Here is a 23316-nt window from a genome sequence, read left to right on the forward strand (position 1 = left end):
TCAGTCATAAAGTAGAATGTAATTATTGTACTTTCTGGTCAGTGAGTGAAAATAGAGAACATCATACTAAATGAAACAAGTCAAACTCTCTATCAAGGTTTGAATATTTTCTCTTATATGCAGAAGCTAGAGCAAAGTAAGGACACAAAGGCAGGGGGCACTGGATAACATAAAGATGTAGGGGAGGTAAGTGGAGTAGGGGAAGGAGATTGAGAGGTGGGGAGGAGAGCCAGGAAAGGGGAGCAAATCTAGAATGAATCTAACAAAATGGCACTATGTGCATAGATAAATATACCACAGTGAATTCCCCTTTTATACATATGTACAAAGCACCAAGCGATAAAGAAGTAAATGAGCAAAAGGAAGATCGATAGAGCAGAAGAAGAATAGAGGGAGGTAGGAGGGAAGTGGAAGGTGGGGAAGGTAGACTGAAATGTCATAACTCAAATTCTGTGCACGTATTATTTTGTCAGAATGAACCCAACTACCATGTATAACTCATGCTGTAATAAAATAATAAATGAATAAAACTCAAAGTTCCTATGAGTCACCAGGCCCTATACTGTTTGATTTCCTATTAACCTTCACCCTGTCTCTGATCATTCTCCTTCCTATTACTTGTACCCCAATTACACTTGCCTTGCTTGGCCTTCAAGATGCCAAGTACTTGCTATCTCAGGAACTTTTTGTCTAAATGTCCTTCTATCTGAATTACTCTTAGGATTGTTTACATGACAATAAATAATACAGACCTTAATCTGGGCACAGTGGTTCATGTCTGCAATCCCAGAGACTTGGAAGACTGAGGCAGGAGGATTACAAATTTGAGGCTAGCCTCAACATTTTGTCGAAACCCTGTCTGAAAATAAAAAATAAAAAAAGGACTGGAGTTGTAGTTAAGTAATAAAATATCTGGATTCAATCAGCAGTACAAAAAAATTAGTAACAATAATAATAATATGGACTTTCATTTATCTCTCATGTTAAAAAAAATCAAACATAGTCATTCCACAGAGGTACAGTTGTTGACTTTCCATATATGCAGGTTCTCCATTCCTGGATTCAATGAACTGCCAATCAAATATATTCAAAAGAGAAAGTCTGCTCTGAACATTTTCAAACATTTTCCCTTGTCGTTATTTTCTAAACAATACAGCATAACAGGTGTTTACATAGCACTTACATTGTTCTAGGTATTATAAGTAATCTAGAGCTTATGTAAAGTATGAGGATGGACAAAGGTTATATGCAAATACTACACCATTTAAATAAGGGACTTCAGCATTCATGGATTCTGGTGTCCTTGGGTGACCCAGATCCCATCCTCCATGGACACTGAGGGATGACTACATAGCTCTTCCTTAGTTATAAGAACCACACTCCTTCTCTTTTGTTGTTTTGCCATGTGTGGCTTCCATTCTCAAAGTCATTCCATAATCCAAGAAGGTAGCAGGATTTCTAACATCATGTCTAAATTCCAGACAAGAGAGAAGAGGAAGAGGCCAGGAGCACTCTGTTTCTATGCTGTGTCAGGTGACAGAAGAAAATAGAACATGTGATTTTCTAAATAATGATTTTGTAATTAAACCTTTGTCATATGAAGTAAAATCCCACTGAGGACCTTCATGACAGCCTTAAAGTATACTAGTCGGGTATTATTTTCAACTGAAGTTGTTTGTAATCAGTATACTAATAAAAATGTTCAGCTTGTTCTTTTCATGCCATCCATCCCCCAGGAGAATTCAGAATTTTTTTTTTTTTAATTTTAACAGTCAAAGACTTTTTAAAAATTAAAAATAATGGCACAACCCTATAGATATACAAAGTATGTATCTATTGACATAAGTACTTTATATGCTAAAATTTATAACATTTACTCATTAGAAAGTTAGTCAATGAAAACAAGATGTTATCAAAAGAATTTATGGATTATAGCTGTAGTAGTTCTCTAAAATAAACTTATTTCTGCATTTATTTTCGTTGTATAGTATTGAGAAAAAAATCTCTTCTGCACTGATCCCTCTTCTATTTTCATGTGATTCTCCTCCTTCCCTCCTTATTTTGGTCTAGCTTCTGCATATGAGAGAAAACATTCAAAACTTTACTTTCTGAGTCCTGCTTATTTCACTTAGCATGATGTTCTCCATTTCCACTCATTAGTGAGCAAATACCAGAATTTTATTCTTCTTTGTGATGAGTAAAACTCCATTGTATATTTACACCACATTTTCTTTATCCATTCACCAATTGAGAGGCATCTAGGTTGGTTCCATACCTTGGTTGTTGTGAATTGAGCCGTTGTAAACATTGATTTGGCTGTGTCCTTATAATATACTAATTCTATTTGTGTCCTTACAGTATACTACTTTTAGTTCTTTTGTATATATACCAAGGATAGGGCTAACTGGTCATATGGCAGTTCCATTCCTAGTTTTTTGAGGAATCTCCATAATGCTTTCCAGAATGGTTATACTAATTTGCAGTCCTACCAAAAGTGTATGATTGTGTCTTCCGCCAACATCCTTGCCAACATTTATTATTATTTGTGTTCTTAATAATTGCCAGTCTGACTGGAGGGAGATAAAATCTTAGCATAGTTTTGATTTATACTTATCTGATTGCTAGAGATATTGAAGATTTTTTCATATATTCATTGGCTATTTGTGTTTCTTCTTTTGAGGTCTCTTTAGTTCTTTTTCCCATTTATTCATTTTTTTAAAAATTTTGGTATTAAGCTTTTTGAGTTCTTTATATATTATAGATATTATTTTATCTGAGGAGCTGGTGTCAAAGATTTTCTCTCATTCTGTCTGATTTTTTTTTCATGGTCTTGTTTCCTTTGCTGTGCAGAAACTTTTAAATTTGATACCATCCCACCTATTGACTCTTGGTTTTATTTCTTGTGCTTTAGGAGACTTGTCAAGAAAGTTGATGCCTGTGCTAATGTTGAACCTACATTTTCTTCTATCAGTTGCAGAGTTTCTGGTCAAATTTTTAGGTCTTTGATGCACTTTGAGTTGACTTTTGTGCATGGTGAAAGAAAGGGATCCAACTTTTATTATTCTACATACGGATTTCCAGTTTTCTCTGCACCATTTGTTTAAAACTATCTTTTCTTGGACACATATGCTTGGCACCTTTGTGCCAAGTATCAGATGACTGTATCTATATGTGTTAATCTCTGTGACTTCTAGTCTATTCCATTGATCTTCATGTCTGTTTTGGTAGCATTACCATGCTGTTTTTGTTATTATAGCTGTGTTGTATAATTTGAGGTTCCATATTGTGATGCCTCCAGCCTCACTCTTCTTGCTCAGGATTGCTTTGGCTATTCAGGGTCTCTTATTCTAAATGAATTTTGGGACTTCTCCCTCCCCCTGCCCCAGTTCTGTGTAGAATGTCCTTGGTATTTTGATGGGGACTGCATTGAAACTATATAATGTGTTTGGTCGTATGGCCATTTCAACAATATTAATTCTGCCTCTCCATGAACGTGGGAGGTCTTTCCCTCTACAAAGGTCTTCTTCAGTTTCTTTATTCAGTGGTCTATAGTTTTTATTATAGAGGTCTTTCACTTCCTTGGTTAGATTTATTCCTAAGTACTTTTGTTTTTTGAGGTCATTGTGAATGGGATAGTTTTTCTTTCTTTCTTTCCTCCTCCTCCTCTTCTTCCTCCTCCTCCTCCTTCTTCTTCCTCTTTTTTTTAAGCAGATTCATTATTGTAGTAGAGGAAAGCAATTGATTTAAATATTTTGATCTTGTATACTGCTACTTTACTAACTTTGTTTATCAGCTCTTAAAGTTTTCTGCTGGAGTTTTGGGTCTTCTAAAGATAGGATCAAGTCATCAGCAAACAGATTATTTAACTATATGCAAGGAGGACTGGAGGCACAGCTTGGTTTTGAGGCTAAACAGAAATATTAGGACAGATGAATTCACCTAGTACAGGTGTATTAGCTGAGAAAAATCATCATTTTGTGATAATAATAGGCATTTACTTGCTAGCTTATGAAAAAGAGAATTAGGCATGCAAGAGAAGAAAGAACATTGAACCCTAGAAATAAGGTTTTAAAAATAGAAATTCACTGCAAAGACAGTTTATTGTTTTAAAAAGAAACAACAAACAAAAGCTCATGAAGCTTGAGGAATTGTATTGTGTTCAGTGGACAAAGACTGACTTTGAACATTCACCCTAGGACATTGCTTGTCTCCTTTTCATACAATTATGATTCATGTGCATTTTATATATCCCTTTAAACTAAACTTGTGCATGCATTTATCTAACAAGCTTAGAGGTAGAGCACTTGTCTAGCATGTGTGAGGCCCTGGGTTTGATTTTTAACATCTCAAAACAAAAACAAAACAAAACTACAACAGAAAAAAAAGAAAGAAATGAAAAAATAATTTATTGAGCACACATTACAAGGCTAGACACTGGGCTCAAAAAGTAGTTCATACTCTCATAAGGGAAACAAGTAGGCAATTATAAAATTGTGGACCAAAAACTAACATATTATAAGTTGGTATACTTAAAGTACAATAATAATACTCATGAAACTAAAACTTGTTTCTTTGAGAAAACGAATGAAATTGACAAAACTATACCAAAGTTGACTAATGAAAATGGGAGAATACTGAAATTACTAAAATCAGAAATGAAAGTGGGAATACTACTACCAATTTTATAGAAATAAAGATTATCAAAGAACAAGTGCTTATCAACCATTTAGATAATCTAGATAAAATGAACAAATTGGTAGAAACACACAATCTACTAAAACTGACTCATGAAGAAACAGAAAATCTCAATAAACATATAACCAGTAAAGAGACTGAATCAGTAATCATAAGCCTATTAAAACAAAGAAACAACAAAGTACTAAATGGCTCCAGAGGTGAATTCTACTCCCCCCCCCTCCCTTGGAACTGGGGATTGAACCTAGGTTGCTTTTATCACTGAGTTACATCTCCATCCCTTTTAATTTTTGAGAGAGTCTTGCCAAATTGCTGAGGCTGGCCTTGAACTTGCAATCCTCTTGCCTCAGTCTTCCCATTTGCTGGAAGCACAGGCATGCACCATTGCACCTGGCAAATTCAACCAAATATTTAAAGAACTAATGACAATCTTTCTCAAACTGTTCCAAAAATTGAAGAGGAGGGCATATTTCATAACTCCTTTTATAATGTCAGCATTACCTTGATACCAAAAACAGACCAAGAGACTATGAGAAAGAAAACGACAGAGCAGACCATTATCATTTTAAATATTGATGCAAAAACCCTCAACAAAATGCTAACAAACTAAATTCAGCAACATATTGAAAAGATTATACCCCATGACTAAGTGGAATTTAACTGTGGAACGTGAGAATGTTACAACATACAAAAACTAATGCTTAAGAAACTAATGCTTAATAAAAGCAAAATAGACTGGAAATTGAAGCAAACTGCCTCTGTCTGATGGAGACCATATATGAAAAACCCACAACTAACATCATACTCAATGGTGAAAGATTTAAAGCTTTATCCTAAGATCAGGAATGAAACAAAGATGCCAGTCTTTGCCACTTGTCATTCAACATGGCATTAGAAGTTCTAGCCAAAGTGCCGGGTGTGGTGGCTCATGTCTGTAATCCCAGTGACGTGGGACCCTCAGGCAGGAGCATCACAAGTTTAAGGCCAGCCTCCATAATTTAGCAATGGCCTAAGCAACTTAGTGAGTCCCTGTCAAAATAGAAACAAAAAAGGTTGGGGATGCAGATCAGTGGTAAAGTGCCCCTGGGTTCAATCCCTGTACAAATAATAAGATTAAAAAAAAAGTAAAACAAAATAAAATATTCTAGCCAAAGAAATCAGACAAGAAAAAAATGAAAGAAAAAGAAAGACCATTCAAATTAGAAAGGAAGAAGCAAATTTATCTCTCCACAAATGTTGTGGTCTTATATATAGAAAATCTTAAACTGTTAGAACTAATAAAAGAATTCAGTAAAGTAGTAAGATGTAATACCAACACAAAAATCAGTTGCATTTCTATATTCTAGCAATGAACAATGAATCTTAAAAGGAAATTAAGAAAACAAGAAAATTCTATTTACAATAGTATCAAAAAGAATAATATACTTAGAAATAAATTTAACCATTGAGGTGAAAATTTCGCACACTGAAAACTACAAAGTACTACTGAAAAAAAATGAAGTCATAAAGAGATGGGAAGACATCCTATGTTCATAGATTGAAAGATTTAATATTGTTATGATGACAATACTGTTCAAAAATTCTACAAATTCAATGCAATCCCTATAAAAATCCCAATGTTGTGGGGTTTCTTATTTATTTTTGGCAAAAATACAAAAACTCACCTATCCCTTTGAAAAAGAATAAAATTGAAGTTCTCACACCTTTTAATTTCAAAATTTATTGCAAACTACCATAATCAAAACAGTGTAGCACTGGCATAAAGACAGACTTTTAGATGAATGAAATAGAATTAGCTCACAGAAAGAAATCTTGTGTCACATTGATTTTCAACAAGGGGAACAAAATTGTTCAATGGAGAAAAGATAGTCTTTTCAACTAATAGTGCTGGGAAAATCGAATGATTGCAGCAAAAGAAGAAATTTGGACCCTTACTTTATACTATATTAAGTAAAACAACAACAACAACAACAACAACAAAAACCCTCAAAATGGATCAAAGACCCAAACATAAGTGTTAGCCCAAAAATCTCTTAGAAGGAAACATAAGAGAATATCATCCTGACATTGAATGTGGCAATGACTTCTTGGCCTTGACATGTTGCTTATTTTACAGAATGATTTTCATCACTTGCCTTTGACAACTAAATACCAACAGCAATCACAAGCATTATGATCAACAAAATGCTACTAGACATTTCCAAACCTCCACTGTGTGGAGCATGTACTACTCCTAGCTGAAACCACTGCAAGATTTAGAACTTCTTTTGTGCATTTTTTATTACTTGGACTTTTAAGTTGAAAATTCTAAAAATGTTAAAAATTATGAGACAGTCAGGAAAATTTGAACAGTGACTGGATATTTGAAGAAGTTATCAGGCTTAGGGTATAGCTTATTGGTAAAGCACTTGCCTAAGCAAGGTGTGGGTTCAATTCCGACCATGGCCAAAAAACTTTATCTGGTTATTTAGGTGTAATACAAATATTGCCGATTTGCTTGAAAGATACAAGACTACTTAAAGACATTTTTGTGAATGCTAAATACAGTCTAAAGAGAAAAAGAAACCAACACAAAACCTAAAGATTTTTAAACACTGCCTGGCAAGTAACAGGTACTCAACAAACTTTAGCTGTTATTCTTGGTAATGGGTGAAGCCTGAGATATCTATGTTTTCTGCAAATGCATTGTTTTAGCTTTTTTCAACCCTGTGACACAGGTATGATCATCTTATCTGAGGTAAGAAATGGAGGTACCCAATTTATAATACCAAAAATGTCAGAGATGAGATGAAACTAGGTCTAATATTAGTGATAATATAGGGAAGACTCAAGTGTAGTTCTGGGTGAGAATATAAACTTTAGTTTTGCTGATATCATCTATTATAAAATTAAAAATTAAGCATGACAATTAAAAATGAAAAAATTCTATGACATTGTATAATGAGTGAGTCATGAGTGTCATTTAAAACTCATTACACTTTAATTTTAGTTGCCCCACACATAAACACTGATCTCTACACATTGTAAAAGGTTTATAGTAGTCAGGTCTATCATAAGACTCTCCACTATTGTTATGACATGGCAAATTCAGGGAAGCATGGCCAGGTGAGGGGGTTTAGGCTCCTGAATGACACAAGGTGAAGTCCCTGTTATTATTTAGTCAAATATTTTTCAAAGGTCTCTTGTGTTCAAGACACTGAGCTAGGAAATACTTTGAAGTGTAAGACATTCTTTTTTCCTTCTTAATTTTCACTTATGACACCTAATGGTTTTCTGAAATCAGCTCTAATTAGCTTCTTTGTCTCTAATCTGTAACATTTGGTTGGTCATTAGGTATAGTAAATTCTTCCTTTGCAATTTTTCTTTCATGTGTTATTCCTCATTTTTTCCCCAATATTGCTCTTTATGATTTTCATTTCCAGACTGATATCTGCCTTCCCACATGCCCTATCCATAATATACATGAATAGATTTACCTTTATGAAAAACTGCTTTACAATATCAACTTTCTACACTACAAGAAACGTCCAATGGTTCCTCACTCTTAAGACCTTCACAATTTTCTCTCATATTTCTACTAATATATTGCAAGGAATACAACCTTTGAGATGCTCCTTCAGGGGTAGGGTCCACAACCAAATGCTATATGCATTTTCTGAAACAGAACCTATTTAATCACCTTGTTGTAATCTAGCATTTTTTTCTTCTTTCTTTTTCTTCTAACACCTATTCTAGTTTGAAGGAAAGACCAATTTCTCCCTCATTTGTTTATTCACCATATATTGTAGAGCATCTACAACATGCTTGGCACAGGTTCACAATAATACCACATAAGGCAAAATGATAAGTGGCTGAGTATTTGGGAGTTGAAAATAATGTCATGCTCCAGTGATCAGGAAAGAACTTGTCAGTTTTTTTTTTTTTTTAAAGAGAGAGTGAGAGAGGAGAGAGAGAGAGAGAGAGAGAGAGAGAGAGAGAGAGAGAGAGAGAGAGAGAGAATTTTTAATATTTATTTATTTTTTTAGTTCTCGGCGGACACAACATCTTTGTTGGTATGTGGTGCTGAGGATCGAACCCGGGCCGCACGCATGCCAGGCGAGCGCGCTACCGCTTGAGCCACATCCCCAGCCCAACCTTGTCAGTTTTTACTGCATGATAATTATGCATTTGAAACCTTAAAAAAATTAACAAAAGTTATTTACAAACTGGGCACAGTGTCACATGCCTGTAATCCCAGTGGCTCGGGAAGCTGAGGCAGGAGGATCCCGAGTTCAAAGCCAGCCTCAGCAATAGTGAAGTGCTAAACAATTCAGTGAGACCCTGTCTAAATAAAATACAAAATAGGGCTGGAGATGTTGTTCAGTGGCCAAGTGCCCCTGAGTTCAATCCCTGCTACCCACCCCCAAAAATGTTATTTACAAAAAACCTGCCCAGTCTATATACACACACACACACACACACACACAACACACATCCACAGTATTTTGTAACCATTACCATTATGTATATGTCAAATTTCATCCCTAATCATCCAGGAATTTTTATTTTGCAGATGAACCTCAGATGATTCCTTTAGTCTCCAATATTCAACACCTTCAAACCCAGGATACTTACTGATATCCTCCATGGTGCCCTTGTGACACTGGTCTTAACATTTTCGTTGTGATTTGTCCATTTAAACCTCTGTCTCCATTTTCCTGTGTGTTATTTCTCTTCCTTAGCCAATTATGTGACCTAATATATGAGAGTTCTCAGGAAAATGTTGCTTAATGGGTGACTCCAGGACATCTGCTGGAGGGAGATATATTGGACAATGGTTTATTTGCTCACTGTCTTCTCCAACCCTGATCCTCTTGTTCTTTTTGTTTTCTTTGTGCTTTTTTTCAAGATAATCAGGCAAGGAGTGGGGGACGATGTCAGGTTTTGGGCCCCCCTTTGTGCTACTCTAAAGGATGATGGTTAGTTGACCATTAGAATTCTTTCTCAAACAATTTAGGGGGATATGGCGAAACTGGAAACAACCCAAGAACTCATCAACAATAGGTAGATAAATGGCAGTGTATTCATACTATGGAATCCTACACAGAGGTTAAAGCAAATGTTTTTACTACATGAAAAATAAATGAATGAATCTCATATATATTGAACAAAAAGATCCAGGCTCAAAAGAGTAACAACTTCATTTATATTCAGCTTTAAAACAGGCAAAACTTATGCATGGTGAAAGAAATCAGAATTCTGATAACCTTCGGAAGGGTTAACGACTAGGACAGAGCATGAGAGCAACTTCTGGAATATTGTTTTTATGCTTTGAAAAACTCTGAATGCCACGTGAGTTTGCTTTGTAAATATGCATCAAGCCAATTGCTTAAATTTTCTGTGCTTTTCTTTGTTTTTTCTTGTAGTGCTGGGTATTGAACCCTGAGCATGGTCCATGCTAAGCACATGTTCTACCACTCAGCCACACACTCAGGCCTGTCCTTTTTTTTTTAATATATATATATATATATATATATATATATATATATATATATATATACATGCTATACTTCAATAAAAAGTTTACCTAAAGAAAAGGCATTTATAGACATTGAACTCTCAACTTTTAACCTTTCAGTTTATTATGAAGGGACAAAAATGTTACATCTCCTACTATACTATCTGACTCCCAGGTTAATTATTGACTTCTGATGAGATACTCCACTATACTCCATTTTATTGGACTTTACCACCTGTGGACTTTATAACCAAATGAATTATTTCATAATTGAGTACATCTGCAGTGCATTTTGAATGACCCCATGTGGTATGGTTCTAGCATCAAAGCTCTTCCACAACCCCCACCACATATACCCTCCCATTCCTCTCTGTGTTAATCATACATTGCTTTCTGTTCACTTTCTAGATCTGCTTAAAAAAAAAACTTTGACACCTGGCTTTTGGCATTTCTCTTCTCTCTGAGATCATATCTATCTTGACAACTCAATCCATCACCCTACCTTGTGTGTTCCTTGATCTTTTCAACCTTACCCACAGGGTAGTCAGAATTCTAGAGTTACTCTTTCCCCTACCTCCTAAGATTCCAGTTTATACTCTGGTGATTTCATCAAACACCAATGTAGGGGCTGATCTAAGGGATTTCTTTTTCTTTTTTTCCCTTAGCAATGGAGTCTTGCTATGGTGCATAAGCTGGCCTCAAACTTCTGGTCTTAAATGATCATCTTATCTTGGCCTCCTGAACAGCTGACACTACAGGCATGTACTCATGTGCCTGACTTGATTTGAGGGATTTTATAGTTGTAATTAAAGTCCCAAATTGGTTGGCTCTAAGATGGTGAGATTGTTAAAAGAGGCCTGATGTAATCACACATGCCCTTTAAAAAGCACAAGGAAAAGTCAAAGAGATCCAGAGTTTGAGGACTTGACCCATCTGAAGATGAAGAGGTCACATGTAAAGAAATATAGGCAATGTGAAGGAAACAACACCTTGACTCTTCTTGGAAGCAGATTATTCAGATAAGAGCTTCCAGTTAAGAGTCCACCTGGCTGACACTTTGATTTTAACTAATGTAGCCTGAGCAGAGGATAATCTAGCTTAAACTCCTGACCTCCAGGTCTGGGAGATAGTAGGTGTTGCTGTAAGATACTAAGTTAGTGGTAATCTAATATTTGGCAGTAGAAAACAAATGTACCTGCCTTCCACTTCCTACTCCTCACTCTCATGTTCAAATAATGTGAACTCATCAAAACTTGGAATGCCAGTGTTAAATACCAAAATCTTACTCAGTGACTTCATTCTCCTGCCTCAGTTTCTCCAGGCTCCAAGTAACCCCTTCACATACTCCCTTTCTACCTGTCAGATAGGTGAAGCCCCCAAATGGCTTCTTTCTGCCTCAGCTGTGTCTCAGGAGTCCTCAGTTTGAAATCTTCCTACCAACTCAATAATTCCCAAGGGGTCCTCACATTTGCATCCTCTTCCACTTTAAGACCTTGTGGTAGACAGACTAAAGTCCTCCCAAAGATATCCTTGTTTTAATCCCTAGAAGGTGAAAATGTTAGGCTACGTGTAATTAAAATTACAGGTACAATTAAAGCTGCTAAGTAGATAACTTTAAAAAGGGTCATTAGAACTGAAGGAAGGAACAGAAAAAGAATCAGAGAAATCTGTAATGACAGAAATAGGATCAAAGATGCTGTGTTGCTGGCTTTGAAGATGGAGAAATGAATTCATGAGCCAAGGAATGCAGCTGACTTGGACAAGCTTAAAAATGTTCTAGAAAGAAACAGATATGTTGACATCATTATTGTAGCCCAGTAGATAGATACAGGTCAGACTTCTAACTATTGGTAAGTTAAATAATAAATTTATATTGTTTTAACTCAAAGTTTGTATTCTGTTGTGGCAACTACAGAAAACAAACAGGTTAATTCCAGTATTATTTTTGCTAATCCACTATCTTACCATTCACACCTTTGCATTTAAACTGTATTTTTCATCTATTCTTACAGCACAATTGACACAGACTTCTGTGACTATCAAAAGGTGTGAGGGTTTCTTTCCACCATCAAGCAAGCAATCAGACATCAGCTGGGCATCCTTAATCTAATTCAGTTCTGACACTATCTATTGGAGACACTGCCATTCAGAACCCATAGGTTGAGGGCCCCACCTCTTAGAGGTTCCACCATCTCCCGAGTGTCAAGCTGAGAACTAGGGCTTGTAACACATGGGCCACATTCCAAATCCAAATGACACTAAGGGACCTGAGTCTGTCTCCTCTTACTTTTGAACAGCTTGTCCTCTTGGCATGCACGTGTGTTCTGGCTTCATTCAAACCAAATAAATATTTTATTTGAACCCCAAGATAGCTTGCATGTATATTTATTTTCTCTCATATTTCTCTAATAGCTAAAACTTTGGGAGGAGTTGTTTTCTCTGTTTTCATTCCTTAACTTACTTCTCACTGCTTGAACTAGTATGGACAACATACCAAATTCATCAGGGGTCCCAGATAGCCATGAGCATAACTCTGGGGAAATCACTCGACATATAGCCTCTCTTCCATTATTTAATTTTCTTTAACTTGGAGTAGTATGCAGATAAATATACTTGGACTCAATATGAATGTTAACCCAACTGCCTCCCAGATCTCTGATAAGCCTTGTTTGAAAACTGAACTTGCCAAGGAAAAATTGACCCTTGGAAATTCACCATTGGAGAACACTAAGAAATGCAATAGGTCCTTCCAACTGATGCCAGACCTTCAGCAGGCATTCCAGTACTGGACTTTGTAAATATGGGGCAGTTACACTTTTCAGATAACATTGAAGAGAGGTCACCTGGTGGCAGGCAGAAGGCCTAGTCTGGGAGGCTATGAATGATTTTATCATGGTCTTGTGCAAATTGATCCCCTCTGGACTGGGAAATTCATCTGTAAGATGAGGAAGATCTTTGTGGGTTCCTCCCTAAAGCCCTGTGACTTAATATGCCAATACATTTAATGTGAAATCAGGGTATTGAAAAACATTTAAAATAAAATGCTGATAACTGAAAATACTCATTTCTTTATACTGCAGTGTGTTTATGAAACACTGGTTTTAGTCTGAATTCATCAAAATCAGCTTGATAAAGTATTAGGGTAATGTTAGGAAATAATACAACTTTAGCTAGCAAATAAACTGACCTATTGATATGAAAAAAATTACTAAAATTAAATTTTATTGGCACATATTAATTATACAATGTGGCATATTTGTACACGCATATAACATAATTTTATCAGTTATCAGTTTCATTCTCTAATACCTCCTCTCACCTTCCCCTCCTCCCTCCCACTTATTCCCTTCCTTTACCCCTGTGACCTCCCTTCTGTTTTCATTACATCCCCCTTTTCCCCTCCTTTAGCTTCCACATATGAGAAAAAGAAAAACATGGCACTTATCTTTCTGAATCTGGTTTATTTGGCTTAAAGTGATGCTCTCCGGATCCATCCGTTTTCCCGCAAATGGCATAATTTCATTCTTTCTTTATGGGAGAACAAAACTTCATTGTTCATATATACATATATACCATAGTTTCTTTTTTTTTTTAAGAGAGAGAGAGAGAGAGAGAGAGAGAATTTTTAATATTTATTTATTTATTTTTATTTTTTCGGCAGACACAACATCTTTGTATGTGGTGCATAGTTTCTTTGTCCATTCATCTGCTGATGTACACCTAGGCTGATTCCATACACCTAGGCTGCTTCCATAACTTGGCTATTGTGACTTATACTGTGAGGCATGGGTGTACATGTTTTTAAATTTTTTATTCATTAATTTATGGTGCTGGTAATTGTACCCAAGGTCCAAGTGCTTTACCACTGAGCTACAACCCCAGCTCCGAGTTTGTTTTGTTTACATAATTCCAGAATATTATATTTAATTATCCTATCTTTGAAAATGTGCTTTTTCTCAACTTCATGTTTTTTTTTTTTTTTTTCACTCTCTTGGTACTGGGGATTAAACCCCAGGTCACTTCACTACTTAAGCCACATCCCTAGCTCTTTATTTTTTGAGACCAGGTCTCCCCATATTGCTGAGTCTGAATTTGATCCTGGGTGCTAGCCTCTCAGCGGGGGATTGAACCCAGGGCTGTGTGCATGCGAGGCAAGCACTATACCAACTGAGCTATAGCTCCAGCCCTCCATGTCTTCTTTTCTGCAATATTCAACCATCCCTATTCTATCCTTTTGCACATCTCTGAATAGAAGACCCCAGCTTCTCGCATATGAGGTTCTTCAGGGGATATCTAACAGAGAAAGTCCAGAAACAAGAACTTGGAAATTAGATCTCGTTGGAGGCTCAATCCTCCCACCGTGAGGCCAGCCCACTCACACCAATCTCCATAAATCCCGGGGAGCTCCGCACGAAGCCAGCACTGGCCATAATTAAAACCATTCCTCCAACAAAATACATTCTTGGCTTCGCGGGGTCCTGGAAGGCCATTAAGGAAAAGGACAGGAGGCCCTGCAGGTTTTGAGCTGAAGCTCGCGGAAGCAGCCATACTCCTACGACCAGTCTGACGTTCTGCGGCTCCTTCTCGAATACTTGGGTTCCAGGGTTCGCCAGACCCACGCTCCGCTGGGGTCACCGTCGCCGCTGCGTTGGCTCACCCCGCAACACCCACCACACCCGCACCCTCGCGGCACCATGGCCGCCTGGGCCCCTCTCCCCGCAGGGTCCCCGCGCTCCAGGGGGCGCTCGCCACACCGCACCGTGAGAATGCCTCTTCGGAAGACTTTAAATCGACAGAATGATTCCAAAAGAATAATTTCAGCCAAATGTTTGGTCGCATCATTAACTTTAAAGCTCGTTAAAAGCATACAGCCTCAACATTCTAAAACATTACACCGTCACATCATCAATTTTATTATCCAGGCCTCTTGGCTAAAACTTCCTGACTTGGGCGAAGAATTAAGTAAGAATAATCCCCAGAGTTGATTTAGAAAATGACATGGTGATTTTTATGAATGTATGTCTACAAATGTAAGAGCCAGAAACACATCTCCATGCAATTACTAGATTCCGGGGATAGAAGTTGGGACTTCATGGCCATTTTCTCAAACTTGCACACTCCCCAGCGTTTCGAAGGCCCCCGGAGGGAGGTAGAGAGGTACTTTTCAGAACTGCGTGAAGACTATTTAAAGCGTACGTAATACTTCCATCCAATTCCCCCGCCCCTTCAGCTTCTGATTGTTTTGGCCATGGGACGCGACCTTCCCATTTCTCCAAAGCTCAAGGACCAGACACCACCTATTACCCTCGGGGTGGCTTAAAAAGCGAGGGGCGGGGTGGGGGGGGGGGGACCTCGGCGTTCAGTCCCAGAGGCTCAGGGTCGTAGGCAGCAGCTGCAGCTCTAAACCTCTCCAGGTCTGCAGAGGAGTCCGCCAGCCGGGGAAGCGCCCACCGATTCCAGAGCGAATCGGTTTTGTGCGTTTCGAAAAAGGCCGGGAGGCGGGAGTTTTTGCTTGGTCCCAGTGTGCTCCAGTACAGGCTTCTCCCCAGGACTGAGGCGTTCAGGCTCCCGAGCGCTTATCGCGGCTTTGCAGGCGGTGCCACGCCTTCCGCCCGGCTCCCCGACCCCGGGAGAGCGGTTCACCGGGGCGAGGCAGCCGCCCGCGCCCCGGCCCGGTAGCCTGAGCTTTGCGTGGCAAAGCCGCGTCCACGCCTCCCGCGCCGCCGCCTAGCCCCCCGGGTCGCAGCCCGCAGCCCTGAGCGGGACCGCTTGGCGCCCTCCCAGGAGCCTCCAGCTGCGACTGCGCGGCCTCAGGGCAGCGGGCGCGGTGGGGTTGTCCCAGTCTCCGGAAGGCTCTGCCGGGGTTGCGGGCGGTGTCCTGGATCGGCGTCCTGGGCGGGTACAGACACGGTCTCCCCAACGCGGGAGGAACGGGGAGGCTCTCAGTCCTCCACTGAGGTTGGGAGAGGCGAGGAGGAGGAGGCGGGGAAAGAGCCAGGGGTATTTGGGGATAGTGCTTCAGGATTTCGACAGCCACATGCAGATACTTGACGTCACTGGTGACTGGAAGTTGCTGCTTCAGGGCATGTTTAGAAGGTCCTGCCGACTCTTCTCAGAGCTTGGATCCTTGAGTGTTAATTCTGACTTTGAGGACAGACGTCCTGAGACTGGAACCCTTGGTCACCTGAACTGCTGTTGAGTGGAGTGAGTAAATTTGTGTGGCAGGAAAGGTGAGTGGTTATTTGTGTGCCCATTTTGTTAGAAAATAGTACACTGCTCAAATGAGATGATTTTGGTAGCTCCAGTTAGTTTCATTTGAAAGTGAGTATGAAATTCAGAGTGGCTTTTCAGAAAATGAGGTGGTGGTGCAACTGATTCTGGGTCTGGAAGTGTGTTGTGGTCTGATTGGTGGGTAAAGGTAAAACTCTTGCTGGTCTCCAGATGTGTGAAGATAAGAGTTGATATTAGATGGATAGAAACTTACCGTGGGAGTTGCAACAAGGAGAAATTTGTTAACATCAGTATTTTAAAAGTGCTATCTAATATATTTTTATTATTCCTAGAACATAATTTTAGATGCTTTGCTGAAATATTTATTGAGTCACCCTTTGTAATTTTTCTGTGGATAGTTGAGTTTTATTTTAGTTTTATTGTTTTAAAAGAGACAGGGTCTTTCTATGTTTTCCCAGGCTGGCCCAGAACTCCTGGGCTCAAATGATTTTCCTGCCTCAGTAGTTGGGACTCCTGTCCCTCACACCTGGCTGTTGTGTTTTAATAAGTAACTTACGACAGTTAACCAGCTTATTACAGTATTTAATAAAACTAATACTGAAAAAGCTCAAGCAATACAGGAAAATATAAGATCACAGTGGATTGTAAATCTGTCAGTTAAAAAAATATATATTCTGCCCCCACCCCCTGTCCCCCAGTGCTGGGAATTGAACCCAGGGCCCTGTGCATCCTTGGCTACACTGAACTACATCCCAAGGCTCCAAAATAACATATACTTGTAATGTTGCCTCATTTAATTTTCTTGCCTAGTATTACAAATGTAAAAACTAATTCCTTCATCAGAAAAACATACAGATTTATATTAACAAATGAATCTTTGTTCCAGGCCCTGAGCATTATTAATGCAGGAGTTTCCTTAGAAAACACATTCTTTTGCATCAAGATGTATTAAAAATCACAAACATGCACAATGTATTTGTGTATTTATTGTCACTTTAGTATTCATGAGACATGTGGGGAGCATAAGTATAATAAATGGAAAATAAAATACAGCCCAGTGTGAAAAGCTGCCATAGGGAGCATATTACAATGGACATGGACTGACTCAAGGGCCCTCTGCAGTTAATAAAGTTTCATCCTGGAGGCCATAATAAAAAGGGAATAATCTGTAATGCAGTTCAGTGACAAAGGGGAAAAATATGCTGGCTCTTTAGAGGAGCTTTCCCTGGCATTTACTTTTTGAGGCAAATGTCCTGTGTGTGTGTCACACAGGGATGCAGAGGAGACTGAGGAAGGCAATGGACAGTACCCTCAGTGCTATCCATAATGTATGCAATAGTGGGAGTGCATGTTCTAAGTGCACTTCCTAAGATGGCTTGTGGTAGTGATTTTTTTTTTTTTTTTTTTTTTTTTTTTTTTTTTTTTACCCAAAGTGTGGGATACACTTGGATGCTAAGACCCTGTGGTCTCATACACTACTATTTTATGGCTGCGTCTTACTTGGTGATGCATCTAGGTCTTATAAAGGAACAAGTGTATGTCATGAGCTTTAAATAATCTGAAATATTTCTGCCAAGAGTTTTACAAATATATTTATTTTAGTTTATATAGTAATTGTACATTAGTGTGGTATTTGTTTTGACTTTTCCATAAGTATATTCAGTGTGTAAGGATGACATCAGGGTAATTGACATATCTGTTACCTCAGATATTTTTGATAGATGTTTGACAGCAGAAGACTATATCAAGTGGGAAAGTTTATATTATATAACTTCCTAGGGTAAGAAGTTAGGATTGAAATGTTTTAGCAAAAATTAAAGAGCCTGAATTGCCCCTATAAATAGGTTATATAGGCCTAAAGGAAACTGAAGTTTGTCCTTTAAAACAATTAATGCCCAGCCAGGTGTGGTGGCACTGCCTGTAATCTCAGGGACTTGGAAGGCAAGAAGGATTGCAAGTTCAAAGCCAGCCTTAGTAATTTAGTGAGGCAATGTCTCGGAATAAAAAATAAAAGGACTGGGGATGTGGCTCAGTGGGAAATTGTCAGAACCAAGAGTCAGATCTCTGAAATGTCCCTACTATAGTACAGATGTACTAAAACAATAGGCAAATCCTAGATTTGCCTATTGCAATTGCATTCTTTCTGTATTTATTAAGAATAGTCACATATTAGAAACAATTTATTAGCTATTAAAAGCATGAGGCACTTCTTTTTTTTTTTTTAATATTTATTTTTTAATTCTCGGCGGACACAACATCTTTGTTTGTATGTGGTGCTGAGGATCGAACCCGGGTAGCATGCATGAGCCACATTCCCAGCCCGAGGCACTTCTATAAATACATTATCTTCAGGATTAAAAAGATGTCCTTCAAATTTACTTTTATCATTATACCATTTAAATGCTCCTAAATCTGTGCTATCAAAATGGCAACCACTAGCTATAAAGCATTAGGCTACTTTTAGTTAAAAATCTAATGGAATCATTTCAGTCATACCTGGATCTGATAATATTCTTTTGCTCATGCAAACCACTCACGAATCTTCATTCTCATATCTAAGCTAGGAATAGCACCCATTTGATATGCGCAGTATTGATTTTTATACCCAAGGATAAGTAGCCCCATTGAGGTTACTCCAGCATAGATCTGTTTTTGCTACTTAGTTTTTCCCCTAGAGCTATAAATCAGTCATTGTGTCTTGATTTCATATATAGATATAGATCTGCCTTCCTCCAGGAAGATATGCTCCATGCTTCACAGAATGCCAGCTGCAGAAGAGGAGGTTCCTCACTAGGGGCACACATGCCTCATAGTAGTAACTGGTTCAGGCCAAGAGACAATTCAAGGGGCTTGAAATTTTCAACATAAAGCAATTATCACCCTTTCCCCCATACTTTCCTCCAATAGAGGAAATAGAGGAGCCAACACTTCTGAATAGTCTACAAAGCTATAAGCTTCCTAATACGATTGCTCTCTCAGTATGCTAGAGATATCCCTCAAGCTTGGTTTCTAGAAGTATTTCATAGCTCATATCAGTTAATCTTAACGGTGATAGAGTAACCAGGAAGAGATTTTTTTAATTTAATTTTTTTTAGTTGTAGATGGACACAATATCTTAATTAATTAATTAATTTACTTATTTATTAGAGAGAGAGAGAGAGAGAGAGAGAGAGAGAATTTTTAATATTTATTTTTTAGTTCTCGGGGGACACAACATCTTTGTTGGTATGTGGTGCTGAGGATCGAACCCGGCTGCACGAATGTCAGGCGATCGAGCGCGCTACCGCTTGAGCCACATCCCCAGCCCTCTTAATTTATTTTTATGTGGTGCTGAGGATTGAACCCAATGCCTTACACATGTAAGGCAAGTGCTCTACCCCCACCCCTTTGTGTGATGTTTTCTAATGATTTCTTAAAAGTTTCACTCATTCTATATTTAATTTTTTTTCCCTGTAAGAAAGAGCTGTCTGCTTTGCCTTATTTACTCAACTGTAGCAGTATGAATTCATGGACATTTATTTTATTATGTGGATTATAATCCAATGTTATCTATTTAATTGGATGCTTAAATTGTTTCAGCTTTGCCAGTGGGACCTCTTTTTTCTTTAAAGGTGTTTCCATTCTGGTCTCACAGAATGTTCCAGGCTTATTTCATATTTCCCATGCCCCATCTGTGGAATGATCTTTTTCTTCAGGACATTCTGGTTATTTTTATTTAGAATTGTAGTAAACACCAAGATCTGGTCACTATGTGAGCTGCTTGAAGTTACTTGTGAGTGAGTTTGTTCGTTCTTTCTCTCTCTCTCTTTCTTTGTGTGTGTGTGTGTGTGTGTGTGTGTGTGTGTGGTGCTCTGGCTAGAACCCAGGGTTTCACACATGCGAGGCAATGACTCTACCCCTGAATTGTACTCCAAACCCTAGAACTACTTTTTATGGATGATAGGTTTTTGATCTACTAAGTGCATCTCTACAAAGACTCTACCTTAAATTTCATACAAAAGATAGGACCTGATTGTAGCTGCCAATTTAGATTCCATCTTTTTAAGAGAAAATAAATGGATTTAGCAGTACTGAGGAGTTTTTAAAAGTTCCCAGTTTTTCTCATATTAGGAGAAACAGTGTACACGTGAGCATCTATTTATTAAGATGTAGTAAGAAATCAGAAACATTTAATTAGCTTAGTAGCTTTATCAAACTACATCCTAAATAGTACATCCTAAATAATAACTATATGTAAGTGAAGGGAAGTTATACAGAGATCCTGTCTTTGAGATGTTTGAAGTGTCTTCAAAATGAGTTTCGCCTTTCACTGTCCTCTTGGGGTCAGTCTTTCAGCCTGCTTCCTCATTCTAAAAATAAAGGTTTTAGACAATATTTTTGTTTGTCATGCTTTTGCAAACTGAGAGTATCCCTTAATGACCAGAACCTTTGGGACACTCTTCTATTTGAGTTACAATTTTACTGTGTGCTGAGTCAATTCACTGTGTGTTCAGTTCACAGTGGTAAATGAGTTCAGTTAAATTTCAGATCTTTATATATTTTAGTCATATTAGCAATGGTGTTAGTCATACTAGCAATGATAGTAGTACTACACACATAATGAGACATTATTTGGTTTGAGAATGTGCCTGTACTCATGGATTAGAGTTTCCCTTTCGATAATTATGAGCTCTGCTACAATTTTGTGTAGTGTACGCACGCACACACACACACTTTGTACCTTTGTATGTTAGGTTATGTTCTAAAATACCTCAGAATTTTGAGAAGTGGTGCTGCCGTCCACCTCTCATTTCCTGTTCATTTTATGTCTGGCTGTGGTTATGATTATTGAATTAAAAACCGGAAGGGAAGAAGAATACTGACCTTAAGGTATAGACATCTATTAAACACATATTAGACTCTTGTGGAAGGACTGGGTTGTAGACCCTGTGCTGTGTAGCTTCTGGCAAATTCCAACTCAGACTCGGCTTGACATTTGCTGGTTCCTCTTATTTTCTTCTTGGCACCTCAGGATCCTGGAATTCTCTAATCACCTCTCTCTCCTTGCTGCTCTTCTTCCCACAGTGCCAGTTTGGTGGGATAGCCTTGTGAAGGAAAAGAGAAAGGGTGGTGACTCTCCTGGACCTCTGCCCACCTTCCTCCCCCATCCCTGTCCCCCACCCTATCCCTATTCCCCTTCAAATCCTGTTTGCTACTCCTGTTGTTTAAATTCAAAGGAACTTCTGAATCAGTTCCCCTGTAAATATCAGTAAGCCTTTCTCCAGTTTCTGTGGTTCTAAAGGAAACCATTATTTATTCTTGCCTTGTTTTCTCCAGATTTGGTGGGCTAGGGGAGCTGGGGAAATGGGGTTGTTTGGGATTGGTTAAAACTAGTAAGAATTCTTAGAGTCAGAGAGTAGTTTGGTGGAGAGCATCCTGAGCATCAGGTTAAATGTCTAGCATCCTCCCGCAAATGGCTCCCGGGAGGTCCTTCCCCTGCTGGAGCTCTGCCCTTCCCCACATCCATCCCACCTTCTTGTGGGGCAGGGGAAGAGTGCTGCACAGTATGTTCCTGCACCCTCAGGGGTGTGTCTGAGAAACCTGGTCCTCTGTTTTATAGTTCCTTAGTGTTGTGTCTGGTGCTGTGCTGAGATATACAGAGATAAATAAGGATTCCAGGAGCTCTGAGTGTGTTCTTTTAAAAACATAATTGGTATGGTGAGCCATTCCTGATTAAAAGGCTTGAGGGCTTCTCACTGAGCAGACGTATCTTCCTTGGGGTTGCTTCCAATCTGTATGAAACTGTCCATGTCCTCCAGATCACTACTACAATGATGTGGGGTCCTACAGCACCTTAGTGGACTGATTTCAAAACTATATTAATCCAGCAGCCTTGGACTATAGAGACAACACTGGGTGCGTTACTCTGGATCCTTTAAATGAGAGCCAACATTAAACCCATCAATCAATAGAAGGGATTTTAAATGCAAGGGATAATTTTTTGAAAATTAAATTTCCTATTTTAATTTTTCCTTTTTTTTTGGTGCTTGGGGATTATGAACCCAGGGCCTCATGCATGCCAGGTAAGCACTTTATCACTGAGCCACATTCCCAGCCCTTAATTGTTCCTTTTCATTTTTAAATTGAAGCAATCACCTGACAGTAAGTCAGGCGAGGCATTCTAACTCCTTTTCAGGATCTCTTGGCAGTAATCTTAATCCATGGTTTAAGGAGATATTTGTTTAAGCAGCAGCCCTAATACTATGAGTCAGAGTGCAACTCTCCCCATTCTAGAATCATCCCTAGGGGGAAAAATATAAGGGAAGGCCTTGATCTCTTTGTCTGAGGCTGCTCTCCTTCCTACCAACAGATGCAGTGGTTATAACTGGGCAGCTGTCTAGCTGAAGACTTAGTATTTGCCTCTGTACTTTTCTGATCTATATACAATCTTTGTTGCATGAAAACTGAGTTTTGGTAAGAGAGAATTGGCATTTTAATGCAGATTATCATAATAATAGTTATAGTAGTGTATAGTGTAGAAAAAAGTTTCAATGTTTCAAAAAAAACTAAGTATGGTCTCACAAATTAGAAGGCAACATGAAGGAGAGGGTGATGTAAGTAGACCCCCAGAAAGGGAAAGCTAGAAAAGGGAAGCTCCCAGGTCACTGGGGAAGAACCTTTGCAAATTGGCTGGGATGTATAATCAGCTCAGAGTATTGGGTGCAGGTGGGTTGTGAGATCATTTGGATGCTTTTATCTAAACACTGAAGATCTTTGCAGTAGACCTAGGACATAGAGGTGAGTAAAATCCTATTAGCATTCACGGGAACTCTGGAAGCTGGGAAACAGAAACAAATTGGGAGGCTGATGTGACACAGGGAGGTCTAGATGTGGTGAGTGTTTTTCTTTACATA

General features: G+C 38.5%; 1 protein-coding gene across 3 annotated transcripts in view; it reads left to right on the forward strand.

The window, feature by feature from the left end:
• LOC308654349 (broad substrate specificity ATP-binding cassette transporter ABCG2-like) overlaps positions 1-23316 on the forward strand; it is a 119015-nt gene that overhangs the window by 56131 nt on the left and 39568 nt on the right. Inside the window, exon 1 of one of the 3 annotated variants that reach the window (XM_081303606.1) lies at positions 14371-16422. The exons of the other annotated variants lie outside the window; for them this stretch is intronic. The gene's annotated coding sequence lies outside the window, so the exon portion shown is untranslated. Of the gene's footprint in view, positions 1-14370; positions 16423-23316 lie in introns of those variants that run through there. 3 annotated transcript variants of the gene reach the window in all.

The sequence above is a fragment of the Spermophilus citellus genome (genome assembly GCF_964194105.1).
Source record: "Spermophilus citellus genome assembly, chromosome: 8".
NCBI classification, from domain to species: domain Eukaryota; kingdom Metazoa; phylum Chordata; class Mammalia; order Rodentia; family Sciuridae; genus Spermophilus; species Spermophilus citellus.